The following is a 12437-nucleotide window of genomic DNA, read 5'->3' on the forward strand; positions in this document are numbered from 1 at the left end:
AGAGCAGTTCTGGTCCATATTAGCTATGTATGTTTGGCCTTCTTTGCTGATCCAAAGGGCTTAGGACTCCCTTCCTGCCCCTTCCACCCAACTAAGTCTTTTGTTCTAGACTTGGTAGAAAAGTAGCATTCAGCAGCTCAATTCCAATTCTTTAGAGCTGAATTCGCTTAAGCTAGGGAGATTTCCAAATACTATACCCTTCCTCCCTCCTTCTAGACTGCATTTAGATGACTAACTTATGTGTAATTGATTTTTGATTTGTTCCATTATATCCTTGGTTAATGTATCACTGACATCTGAACTTTACAGCTAATTGATTAATTAGGGGTTTTACTAATTTTTCATAATGTAAACCAGGACTCATTAGCTTCTCTCTTGAGCAAAGCAATATCTCATCAACCCTTGGACATTCCCAGTACAGATAGAATCTTGAATTAAGTGAGTATTTCCATTGGACATTAGTATACAGAAAACAGAAAGTCAGATCTAAAACAGAAAAAAAGTAATACCTGAAAGAGGCCATAGAAAATATGTTTGAAGTTCAATGAATTCTAGAATATTGAATTTCAGAGCTAGATAGAACCTTAGAATATAGAACATAAATGTCAAGACTAGGAGATATCCTTGAACCTAGAATGTAGAAAGTCAGAGCTGGAAAAGACATGAATTCTTTTTTTATAATAATAGTTTTTTATTTTTCAAAATACATGCAAAAATAATTTTCAACATTCACCCTTGCAAAACCTTCTGTTTCAAAATTTCCCCTCTCCCTCTCCTCCTTCTCCCTCCTTTAGAAGGAGCAATTCAATATAGGTCAAACAAAGACATGAATTCTTTATGCTAATTTTGCAGAATGAATTAATGGTAGAACTGATGCTAGAGCCCACCTCTTGATCCCTATTCTGAATCTCTTTTTAGCTTACCTCACTTCTTCTTGATGTATTCTATTATTTTGGTGCTGACCAAGCATAAAGCTTGATGTTGGGGATATTGCATAGAACTCTGCCCTTTAAGAAGGTTGACAGTGGAAAGAGTCCTGGATTTAGTCAGGGGACCTGTGTTTGAATTCAATCTCAGACACTTAATTTGGGTATAAGTAGGTTAACTCTTTGGAAATTCATTTTCTTCACCCATAAAATGGAGATAATAATACTGCCCATTTTATAGGATTGTTGTGAAGAAACTATTTTGCAAAATCTTCATATTATAGAAATGAGAGGGGAGAGATGGAATAAACATTTAAATAGTACCTACTATGTGCCAGGCAATGTGCCTTAGAGCTTTACAAATATTAGTTGGTTGGATCCTCATAGCAACCCTGTAGGGTAATTGCTTTTATTCCCATTTTATTGTTGAGGAAATCGAGGCAGAAATTAAATGACTTGTGCAGGAGAAGAAAAACTTCCTTTCCTAGGCTCTCCACCTTTTGAGGAATCCTTTGGTTTCTCTGGTTATATGTCACATAATTGGTAAGAATCTGGATTTTAACTCAGGTCTTCCTGTGCTCTATCCACTGGGGTGATGAAACATGTACATATGAGTACCACACAAGGCTGAGTAGAGCAGAGCCCAGTGAGGGATAGTCAGTAAGTGCTCTGGGAAGCAGAGATCCCTATAGGTTGGGGGTGGTCAGGGAGGGCTTCCTAGAGTAAAGAAGTTCAGCTCAAAGAAAACATATTTTGAGATTCACATGAACTGATAGAGTGAAGTGAGTAAAATCAAGAAAACATCATACACAGTGACAGCAAGACAATGTGTTGATCAATTGTGATTGATCAAATTGTGAATGGCTCTTTTCGGCAATGAAGTGATTCAGGCCAATTCCAATAGATTTGTGATGGAGAGAGTCAGAAGAAAGGACTGTGGGATCTGAATATGGATACCAGCATATTATTTTCACTTTTTTTGGTTGTTGTTTGCTTGTTTTTTTTTTTTTTCTTTCTCATTTCCCCTTTTTTGATCTGATTTTTCTTGTGCAGCATGTTAAGTGCAGAAATATGTATAGAAGAATTCCACATGTTTAACATATATTGAATTACTTGCTGTCTAGGGGAAGAGGTGGGGGGGAGGAAGGGAGAAAAAATTTAGAATGCAAGGTTTTGCAAAGGTAAATGTTGAAAACTACCTTTGCATGTATTTTGAAAATAAAAATCTATTATTTAAAAAAAAAAAAAAAGAAAAAAAAAACACATTCTGAAGAGGGCTCCCAGTAGTCCCAGCTCACCGGACCCTGGGATGTTGTGAACAGGAAACTGACATTGAAGTCAAGAGGACATGGCCAAGTCCTATTTCTGACAGTGGAACCCTGGGCAAGTATTTATGATTTTAGGCAGACTATAAGTTGTAAATCTGGAAGTTTTGTAAATAAAACCTTCTGTTTGACTTTTAAAGCCCTGGCCCCTGCCCATCTCTTTTTTACAGTCTTCTCCTACTATATATATATATATATATATATATATATATATATATATACATATATATATATATATTATATACACCTTGCCTATGTGTGTACCCTACAATTCCAGTCAGTCCTCACATAAGAAACTCCATTTCCTAATGCTGGGCATTATTATCTCATGCCTGAAATCCTCCCCCTTCCTTATCTCTACCTCTAAGCTTCCTTTAAGTCTCACCTAAAATCCTACCTTCTATAATTCTGCCTTTCCTGATCCCTCTTAATTCTAATGCTTTGCCTCCGTTAATTATGTCCAAACAATCCTGCATATAGTCTGTTTATACATAGTTATTGCAGTATTGCTTTCCCTGTTATACTCTAAGTTCCTTGAGAGTCTTTCTTTGTATTCCTATCACTTTGGACAATGCCTGACACATAGTAGGTGCTAATAAGTGTTTATTGATCTAATGAAATCAGAAGTCTGGGCCTTATCCCTATTTCTATAGAAGTTAAGCTTTTCAAATTACTTTGTTCACAACAGCCCCATGAGGCAGAGAGTGCCAGAATTATAACCCAGTTTTAGAGACTAGGAACCTGAAGTTCAGAGCAGCCAGGGGCCTTAGCCATCATCACACAATTAAATGAATTTCAGAGTCAGGATTCAAACTTAAATCTTTTGATAAGTCTTAGCTTTTTCCACAATAGCTCTCCAAGATCTGATGCAAAAAACTTCTAGGGTGAAATGTGGCATTGTAACCATGCTCCAGGACCCCCAGCTCTCATGCCCACCAATCCAAGGTAATTTTGAGAAGCCAGTGTACACAGGCACATCCAAGGAAGAGAGACTAAGCCAAATTCAGTAGACTCTTAGCTATTGTGTGAGGTTTGTCTCCTTGGTAAATTATCTACACTTTGGACCTTAATAATAAGAAACCGATTCTTTCTTAAGTCATATACCCACACAAACACTTATATATTAGAGACAGAAAAAAGTAGCAACGGAAAAAATAGAACATGAAGTTAAAAAAAAAAAAGCTCTGGGCTTGGAGTTGACAGATTGGTAGTCGGTGGGAAATCATTTTTCCTCTCTGGGTCTCAATTTCTTCATCTATGAAATGGGGGAGAATGATACTTGTAGTACCTGTCTTACAGGGATGTTGAGGATCAAATGATACGATGATGTAAAACACCCGTGGCCTATAAAGCGTTATATAGAGGTGAGCTATTATTATTTCAGGATTTTAACAATCCTTTAAACTTGTGTACTGGGGACTACACATGTTAGGGAGGAGGTCCTCACAGTCTCTGATTATAGACATGTCTTGAGGGGTACTGATGGGGTGGTGGATTTGCTCTGCTCCTCCCTAGGAAATAGATTCTCCATCTCTTTTCCCTTGAAGATTAAGAATGATTCTTTAAATCTTGTCCAAACTAACACATTTACTGAGGTTCCCTTTGGGGAAAACTAACAAAAAAAATTCTTGTCATTTCTATCTGGGTTGGGAATAAAGTACTTTTTCGTCCCGAATGAGGATCTTCTGTTCTCCCCAGAGACACATGGGATTACTACAATGTCTTTGAGCTAAATGAAAGACTTTGGTCCCTACTGCTGTCCTTAGCCTTCCAACTCTACTCTCTACTCATGAGATAAAGGTAAAAGAGACCCGACTAAAACCTGGTCCAAAGGTCATCTAGTTCAGTTCCCTCATTTTATGAAAGAGGAAAGTAGGATGAAGATAATGCCAGTGACTTGCTCAAAATCACATGGCTGGTATGTAACAGAGCTGAAAATTGTCAGCAGGCTCATAATAATAGTTGACAGTCCTGTGGTACTTCATATATTTTTAAAATAAATTGATTTGCAACAATCAAGATAGGAAGTTGTTTAATTATCACACATCCCCATTATAGTGTTGAAGCATCTGAGGTTCACATGGGCTATGTGACTGCATGGTAGCATTGTTTAGGAAGGTCAAAGCTATGATTCAAATTCAAGTTTTTGACTTTGAGTCTTCAGCCTTTAGTGATTCCACTAAAAACAATCATTATCCACTGAATAAAACCAAGGTCACTTTTTTCTGAAGTCTGGCATGCAAAGCTATCCATAATTTGACTCCAACCTATTTTTTCATCCATACTTCCTTTCATGCATTTCAAGTGCCATTCAGACCAAGCCTTTTTTTGTCCCTCATTGTCATTCTGCACTCAGCTCTATGCCTTTGTCTCTGCAAATTCCCATGCCTCCTCCCTGTTCATCTCCATTCCTATATCTCCATCTGTTAAACTGTCTCCCTTCTCTCAAGGCCCAGTTAGATGCCAATTCCTTCATGAAGCTGTCCTTGATCCCCTCTTCTTTTTCATTTTCTCATCTTCCCCTCAATCAGTTTCTTTTCCTCCAATTTTCATAATGCTCTGCCTGGGCCTTTCACATCTACTTATCACTCTTTGTTGTGTATCTATTCTTCCATTAGTCTATAATTGTCTTGAGAATAGGGTCTGTATCATCACTTCTTCATATCCTCAATGCCAAGAAAACCATTTTACTTTTGATTCTTTGGAAGGGATTTAAGAAAAATCAGGAGTCTAATTTCATCGTTTTGTAGATGAGGGCATTTAAACCCAGAGAAGGGAAGGAATTGGCTCGTTACTACACGACTAGTGAATGGCAGAGCTGGAACTCTTGATTCTTAGCCCCATTCTTTTCCTGCTGTATCACATAATCTTCCTTATACACAGCAGGATTTTGGTAGATGCTCATTGAATTAAATTGAGATTTCGGTTCTGCTCTTCTGCTGCTAATTCACTGTGTGACTTTGATTAAGTCCCTTTCCCCTTTCATGGCCTCAGTTTACTATCTATAAAAGGAAAGAGTTGGAGGAGATAGGTTCCTTTTAGCCCCAAGTCTGGGGATCCACAATTCTGCTTTAGTTTCCAATCAAAGACTTCATCTTCCAGTGAAATCACAGTAGTCACAAGGATATCTCTGCATCTAAAGAGAAATTATCATCCCCTCCACCCCCAGTGTCCTAATGCCCAAGTTCCACTCACCAGCCATGATGGTTCCAGGGGCCCCAGATTCCCCTTTCCCTCAGCACTTTGGTGAAAGGACAGGACAGTGTTAGCCAACAACCAGACTGAAGAACATTAATGAGGGAAGTCTGAGGACACTGCTCAGTCAGGGAAGCCAGCATTCAAAGGCAGGGGTGTGGCCCCTTCAACCTTCAATAAGATGACTTGTTATTCACCAGGTAAAGCACATAATCATCTATAGTAATTACCTTCACTCACCTGTTCCTGGAAGGTGGCCATGGAAGACAATATCCTTGCATAGAGAGTCCCTCAAAGTGTGGAATGGTGATGTTAAAAGGAACCTTTGAAAATCAAATACAGAATGCAACAACTGGGAGGGACCTTAGAATATACACTACAAAATGTCCAAACTGGAGGGAAATTCAAAGTATAAAATATTAGAGATAGAGAGGAACTTAGAGTATGGAATGTCAGCAGAAATGGAAGGGACGTTAAAGCACAAAATAGAAGATCCAGACAAACAATTTCAGAGCATAGAAAGTCAGTATTTGACAATTCCTTAGATGATAGAATTGTCCTTAGAAAACAAAACGTTGAACTAGGAAAGCCCTTCACACAAGGAATGACATAGCCAGATGTGGATATTTGAACATAAGCATAGAATGCTGGAGCTTAAAGGAATCTTACGAAACAACTGTACAAGGTTGGAGCTGAACGGTGTCATCAAGTTAAGTCTTCTTTTATAGATGAGGAAATTGAACCTAAAGAGGGAAAAGCCAGTTTCCCATAGTGGAAAACTGAAGATTAGAAAACTCAGAATTCCAAGTTCAGTGAAAATAAAGATGACTTTTTTCCCATCCAAGTTCACATATTCCCTGAATATGATCCCTGGAGGAGATGAGAGAGAGAACAGAATGGGGACTTTGCCAGAGGAGCAGTGACCTGCTCCTCTATTCTAATTTATGTCCATACAGAATTGGGGCTTCTTATTATTATTCCTTTAATGTACCCATTTCAGTCTGGAAGTGAAATAAGTAGAACTGTTAAAAAGAATTACCTCAGAGAATACCCTCATCAAAGAATCAAATTTTCAATGCACTTGCCTTATCATATTCTTCATATTCCTCCCTTGTTTCAAGTCCACCCGTTTCATACAGGAGGAAAGCCATTTCCTTTAGTCTAATGTTTAAGACCTTTATAATATGACTCCAATTTACAATGTATCTCCATTTCCTCTCCTACATACCACTAGTCTATATTATTAGGCTTGGAGATCAGTTTATGGAAATGAAGAACTAGGATCCACTCAGCCATGCAACCATAGTTCACACAGTTTAGAATTATAGAACAAAAACATTAAAAAAAATTTCAGTCTCTTTTCCCTCACCCCATTTCTTAGCTCCCCCAATTCCCTCATCTGTGGAGGAGGAAACAGGTTTGGAGAAGGGAACTCTTGACTTGCCTAAAGTTATAATAGCCATTGGCAGTGGCATGAAACCCCAGCTCTCCTGATTCAATGATTACAGTGTTATTCCTATTATATGACATTGCTTCTTTCCTTGCTTCCTAGCTACCCTCTGGGAACAATGATGATGGAATATCCGAAGCTACCTGTGTATCAGGAGAAACCTATGGATCCTACCAGTACTATAGAAATCAGTCCCTTTTATTATCCATTATAAAATCTCTGGTCTGTGAGTCAAAACCTGAAGTTTCTTAGTCTGTGAAATGAGTGAGTTGGACTAAATGATTTTTAAAGTCCTTTCCATTTCTAATGTTCTACATTCTAAGGAGGAAAAGGTTTTTAATCTTTGTGTGTGTGTTATGCATCCATTATGGACTCCTTCTCAAAGTAACGTTTTTAAATAATTGAGTAAAATACTAAAAAATTTTTTTAGAAGTTAATGAAAATAACTCACATATTCCCTGAAATCCATGGGCCTTTTCAATGGACCTCAAAGAGCCCTAGTTCTGCTGGTTGAGGTAGAATGTATTTATAATCCCTACTGCTAAGCAGACTGAAATTGGTGAATCTCTTGAGTTATGGAATTCTGAGCTGTGATGGCGTATTAGCATTAAGTTCAATAGTTACATGGGGAACCTTCAGAAAGGAATGGATGGGGCATCAACTTACATAGTGAGAAGCAAATTGGTCCAGGTCATAAAGAGAATAGGACAAAACCTGCATGCTGATGAGAGCAGAAATAGTTTTGTAAGTATAGGGAATATACTGGGTAAGATTATCTCCAAAAAAAAAGAAGAAGAAGAAGAAGAAGAAGAAGAAGAAGAAGAAGAAGAAGAAGAAGAAGAAGAAGAAGAAGAAGAAGAAGAAGAAGAAGAAGGAAGGAAGATAGGAAGGAGGAAGTGAATAAAAAAATGGAAAGAAAAATAGGAAGAAAAAGAAAGGCAGACAGAGGGGGAGAGAGAGAAAAAAAGCAAGGAAGGGAAGGTAGAGAAGGAAAAGAAAAAAAGGAAAAAGAGCCCTTGTTCTAAGTCCCTTTCCAATGCCAATATTCTCTAACTCCATTCTTCATGTTAAATGACTCCCCTAATGTAAATCCAGGAGCATGATCTAAGGCATCAGGTATTGTTTTAAGATTCTGGATATGCGTGAAAGAAATGGAATCTCTAGCACAGTGGAGATGCTTAATAAATATTTCTTGAATCTATTGAAGATCTAGTCACTAGTTCAAAAAGTGAGATAAATCCTGTTTTCTTTTAGACTCCCAGAAGGCTTTACCATCTCTGTCCCATAATTGAATTTGGTCTCCAACAAGAATTTCCTGGGATTTCTGTCACCTCTCCTTTCCCCTTTCCAGACCTCTGTGAAGTCACTGAAAATTTTTTTCTGTAACTTCAAAATGGGTTCTGTTTCAAACGTTAGTTCCAGAGGAAATATTAACTTAAAAATGTGGCATCTAATGTTAAAATTGAATAGGACCTTAGAAGAAGCATGGGATAGTGGTCAATTATCCTTGTTAGTTCCAGAGGAAATACTAACATAAAAATGTGACATAGAATGTTAAAATTGAATGGGACCTTAGGAGGAGCATGGGGAAATGGTCAATTATCCCTGTTAGTTCCAGAGAAAATACTAACATAGAAATGTGATATAGAAGGTTAAAATCAAATGGGATCTTAAAAGAAGCATGGGGCAATGAAAAGAGACCCAGGTTTTCAGGTTAAAACCTTTTGTTCCTCCTTCTAGATGTATGACTTTGAGTAAAGTCACTTGATGTCTCTATCAAAAAAATGGGTTAATATAACACCACATGTTTCACAAAATGTTACTTACTGGAAGAAACCAAGGAAATCATTTTGTACAAACCTCTTCCCTTCCTTTTTTTTTTTTTATTAAATAAATAAGGAAACTGAGTCCCAGAGGGAAGTGTCTTGCCTCATATCACACAGTGAGTTGATAGCATAATTAAGACCCCGGATCTTTTCCTTGTATTTCACCTTCTAGAATAGTCCAACTCTTAGAATACAGATGGGGAAAATGAGGAACTCAAGTGATGGACCAAGGTCAGCACTACTTGGTTGTGGGTGGCAAAGCAAACATGAACCTTCTCCAAGGGAGAAGGAAACTGAGAGTGGTTTGGAGGTGTGGAAGAGTCAGCCCACTGTGGTTTAAGCTCTTTTATGAGCTCAGCCCTAGCCCTGACCTACCCTGTAATCAGGATAATTCCTGGCTGTGGTCATTTGTGAATCATTTGCATAATGGCCTCAAAGGATTGGCAGGGGGAAGAAAACAGGCCCCGGGCCCTTGTAGAAGTAGTTTTTCTGCCTGGGCTGGACCAGGCTCCTCCTCCCTGTTTGAAAGTCTCGCTTCAAGACTTTTCATCTTGTCTTCCTCAAGGTTTGTACAAGGGGGATGTTTGAGAAGAGTCACTCCAAAGTGGACTAACATTTAGAATTTAACCAAGGCAAAGGTGGAGCTGGGGAGGCTGGGGGACTGATTAAGATCATAGGATCAGATGTGGGGGATTAGAGATGGCCCTACCTTCTCATTTTACAGATGAAGAAACAGATTTAGAGGTGAAGTGATCCAAGGTCACACAGGTTGTCGGGCACAGTAGTCCAGATGGTATTCAAACTAGGACCTTTGACTCTAAGGCCAAAGTTTATACCACACTGCCTATCTATGTAGAGAGGCAGAGGTTAGGGAGCTAGTCTTGAAGCCAGGAGAACTTGGGTTCATATCCTGTCTCTGACGCTTTACCTGTGTGACCCTGGATAACTCACATAAACTTAACATCCTCTAGGTCAAAGCTTCTTAAATTGCAGGTCAGGGTCGTGTAACTGAATGTGGAGTTCATGGAAAAAATTGACAATAGTGAGAGGTATCAAATATTCTATCAAGATTTAATTCTTTATGTAAAATAGACAAGTATATCCATCTCATTAGGATGCAAATTCTCTTTCATTTTTGATAAATAGTAAAATTATATGTATACCAAAGAATTGTTTTGAGATAAATTTCTTTATGATTTGCTATCAGTAAATGTTTGATTTGTATACCTCTTTTATTTGATTTGTATACCTCTTTTATATAACCATATACTGGGGTAGAGTAAAAATTTCTCTGCTGAAAAGGATTTATGAGTGGAATAAGTTTAAGAAATCCTGCTCTAAATGACTCTCTAAGACTTTATTATAGAGAAGCTGATGATTTACTTTTTTTAGGGGGGGGGAGCAATTGAGGTTAAGGGACTTGTCTAAAGTCACACAGTTATTACGTGTCTGATTTCCTGAGCCATTAAACTTCTCTTGCTGATCTGATCAGCTTTGATAGAAGGCATTTCCTCGTTTGGGAGTTCCTATTACTCAAGGATGTGATAGGAAATGTTGAACAACTGGCTCCCTAGGAGGAAAAAAAATGTACCTGGGAAATACTTTTAAGTATATTATGCATTATTAACACTTTCTTCATCACTTTCTTTAGTCTAGACCAGAAGTATCCCAAAACAAATTAAAACGTATGTGGGAAATATTTAACAAACTAAATATAACACAATAAAACAAAGATAACATTACATTTTAAAACTATGTCAACAGGCAACCTTCACAAATCCTTATGCATAGGTTAATGGATCCTGTTCCTATCTGAGTTTGATACCACTGGTCTAGACAATTAACAAAACAGAAATCTGCTGAGGCAATTGAGATTAAGTGACTTGTCCAGGGTCACACAGCTAAGAAGTGTTAAGTGTCTGAGATCAGGTTTAAACTCAGGTCCTCCTGACTTCAGGGTTGGTGCTCTATCCACTGTGCCCCCTAGTTGCCCCATCCTGGTAGCTCTTAACAATTTCTGGTTTGGAAATGCTCATGCTGAAAATTTAATAGCAGGTTCTCCCAAGTAGGTGAGAGCTAGCTCCAGCACCCTCTGCCTATACTGATGAAATCCCATATCCAGGTGTCACCTCTAACCTTCCTAAAACTTTCAGTAGATTCTACAGACGTCCCCTTTCCCCCCAGAAGAGAGATCCCATTCCCCCTGAATATGATGTTTAAGACCCTGCATAAAAACAGCTCATGTGTAGACTGCCTAAAGATTTTCGGAGCACTTTCCTCATAGTGTACAGGGAATGTGAGTAATATTATCTCCCATTTTTTATGTGAGGAAACTGAAACTCACCGCGATGTCACATGGAGGAAGAATTCAATTGGTTCTGTTTGGCCCCAGTCAATGAGCAGAAGTGAGAAAAGCCCTGTTTAGGTTTGATGTCAGGAATGCTCTCTTAAACTGAGGGTTTACTCCTAAACTCCTAAAAGTGGAGCAAAGGAGGAAGTAGAATTCCTTGTACCCTATATCTTGAATTCTTCAAGTGGAGGGTGGCTGACCATTGACTAGTATGTTACAGGGGGAGCTATTTTTTCAGACATTAGTTGGAATATAGATAATCATTGAGGGGCTCTGAGATGCTGCTCTGAGATCCTGTCATTCTGTAACATGAATGACCCAAGTTCACATGTTTTTTGAATCCAGGACTCTGGACTCCACTTGGGTCCATGGCTCTTTCCACTCTACAAGGGTGGTTCTACTTCACCTTGTAATTGATTCCCCATATCTGAATTTTCTTGTTTTTATTTAAAAAGTCTCCTCCCTGTCACTGAATATGCCTTTAACTTTTGTGCCCTCTTAGCTCTCATTATATCCCTAACCTAGAAGCACCCTCTCCCCTTTGCCTAAGCCACATCCTCCTCATTTTTCAGCTCACCTCACACCTTCTCAAAGAAGTCTCACAGAAGTCTGGCTTTCCTCTGAGCTGGCTTCAGTCCTGTCTGTTCTCAGAGATTCAGCACATGCTGCCTAGTATTAGTTGGTAATCTTACATAAAGGTTCAGAGACTGTCAGAGCTGGAACTAGAAACCACTTAGTGCCAATTCCTTCTTTTACAGGTGAGGAAATCTGAAGCCAAGAGAGGGGAAAAATCATCTGAGAGGCTTAAAGTGGAACAATTGGTACTCAACCCTGGGTCTCTGGTCTCTCAGTGTTGCTATTTCCACGATATTGCCCATCTACGCTAAACTCTCCAAGGACAAAGAGATGACCATTTGTGCTCCCGTGGCACTGATTCAGGCACAAGAGTGACCTTAAATAAGTTCCTGCTTTTTGACTGAAAACTTAGTCAGAGTTTCCTCTGTTTCTTTCAGTGAGGAATTGGGAATGGAACTTTTCCCAGGGAACAATAGAGCAGATGCCTGATTGCATAGTGGGCTAAGTAAATTAGGGAAGAGAGAAAGCAGTAGAGAACTAAGTTTCAGGCTCCTACTTGGGATAAATGGGCCTCATCAGTTTGGAAGGAGGGTGTGCTTCCCATCCCCTACCTTTTACACTTGATATTAAAGCTTGTAGCCACCTTAGAAAAGAGAATATTATATTGAATTGTTTGTCATCTAGGGGAGAGTTAGCGGGAAGGAGAAAAATCTGAAACACAAGGCTATCCAAGGGTTAATGTCATCAAATTATCCAGGCATATGTTTTGAAAATAAAAGCTTTAACAAA

Source organism: Sarcophilus harrisii, chromosome 2 (assembly GCF_902635505.1).
Source record: "Sarcophilus harrisii chromosome 2, mSarHar1.11, whole genome shotgun sequence".
NCBI lineage: Eukaryota > Metazoa > Chordata > Mammalia > Dasyuromorphia > Dasyuridae > Sarcophilus > Sarcophilus harrisii.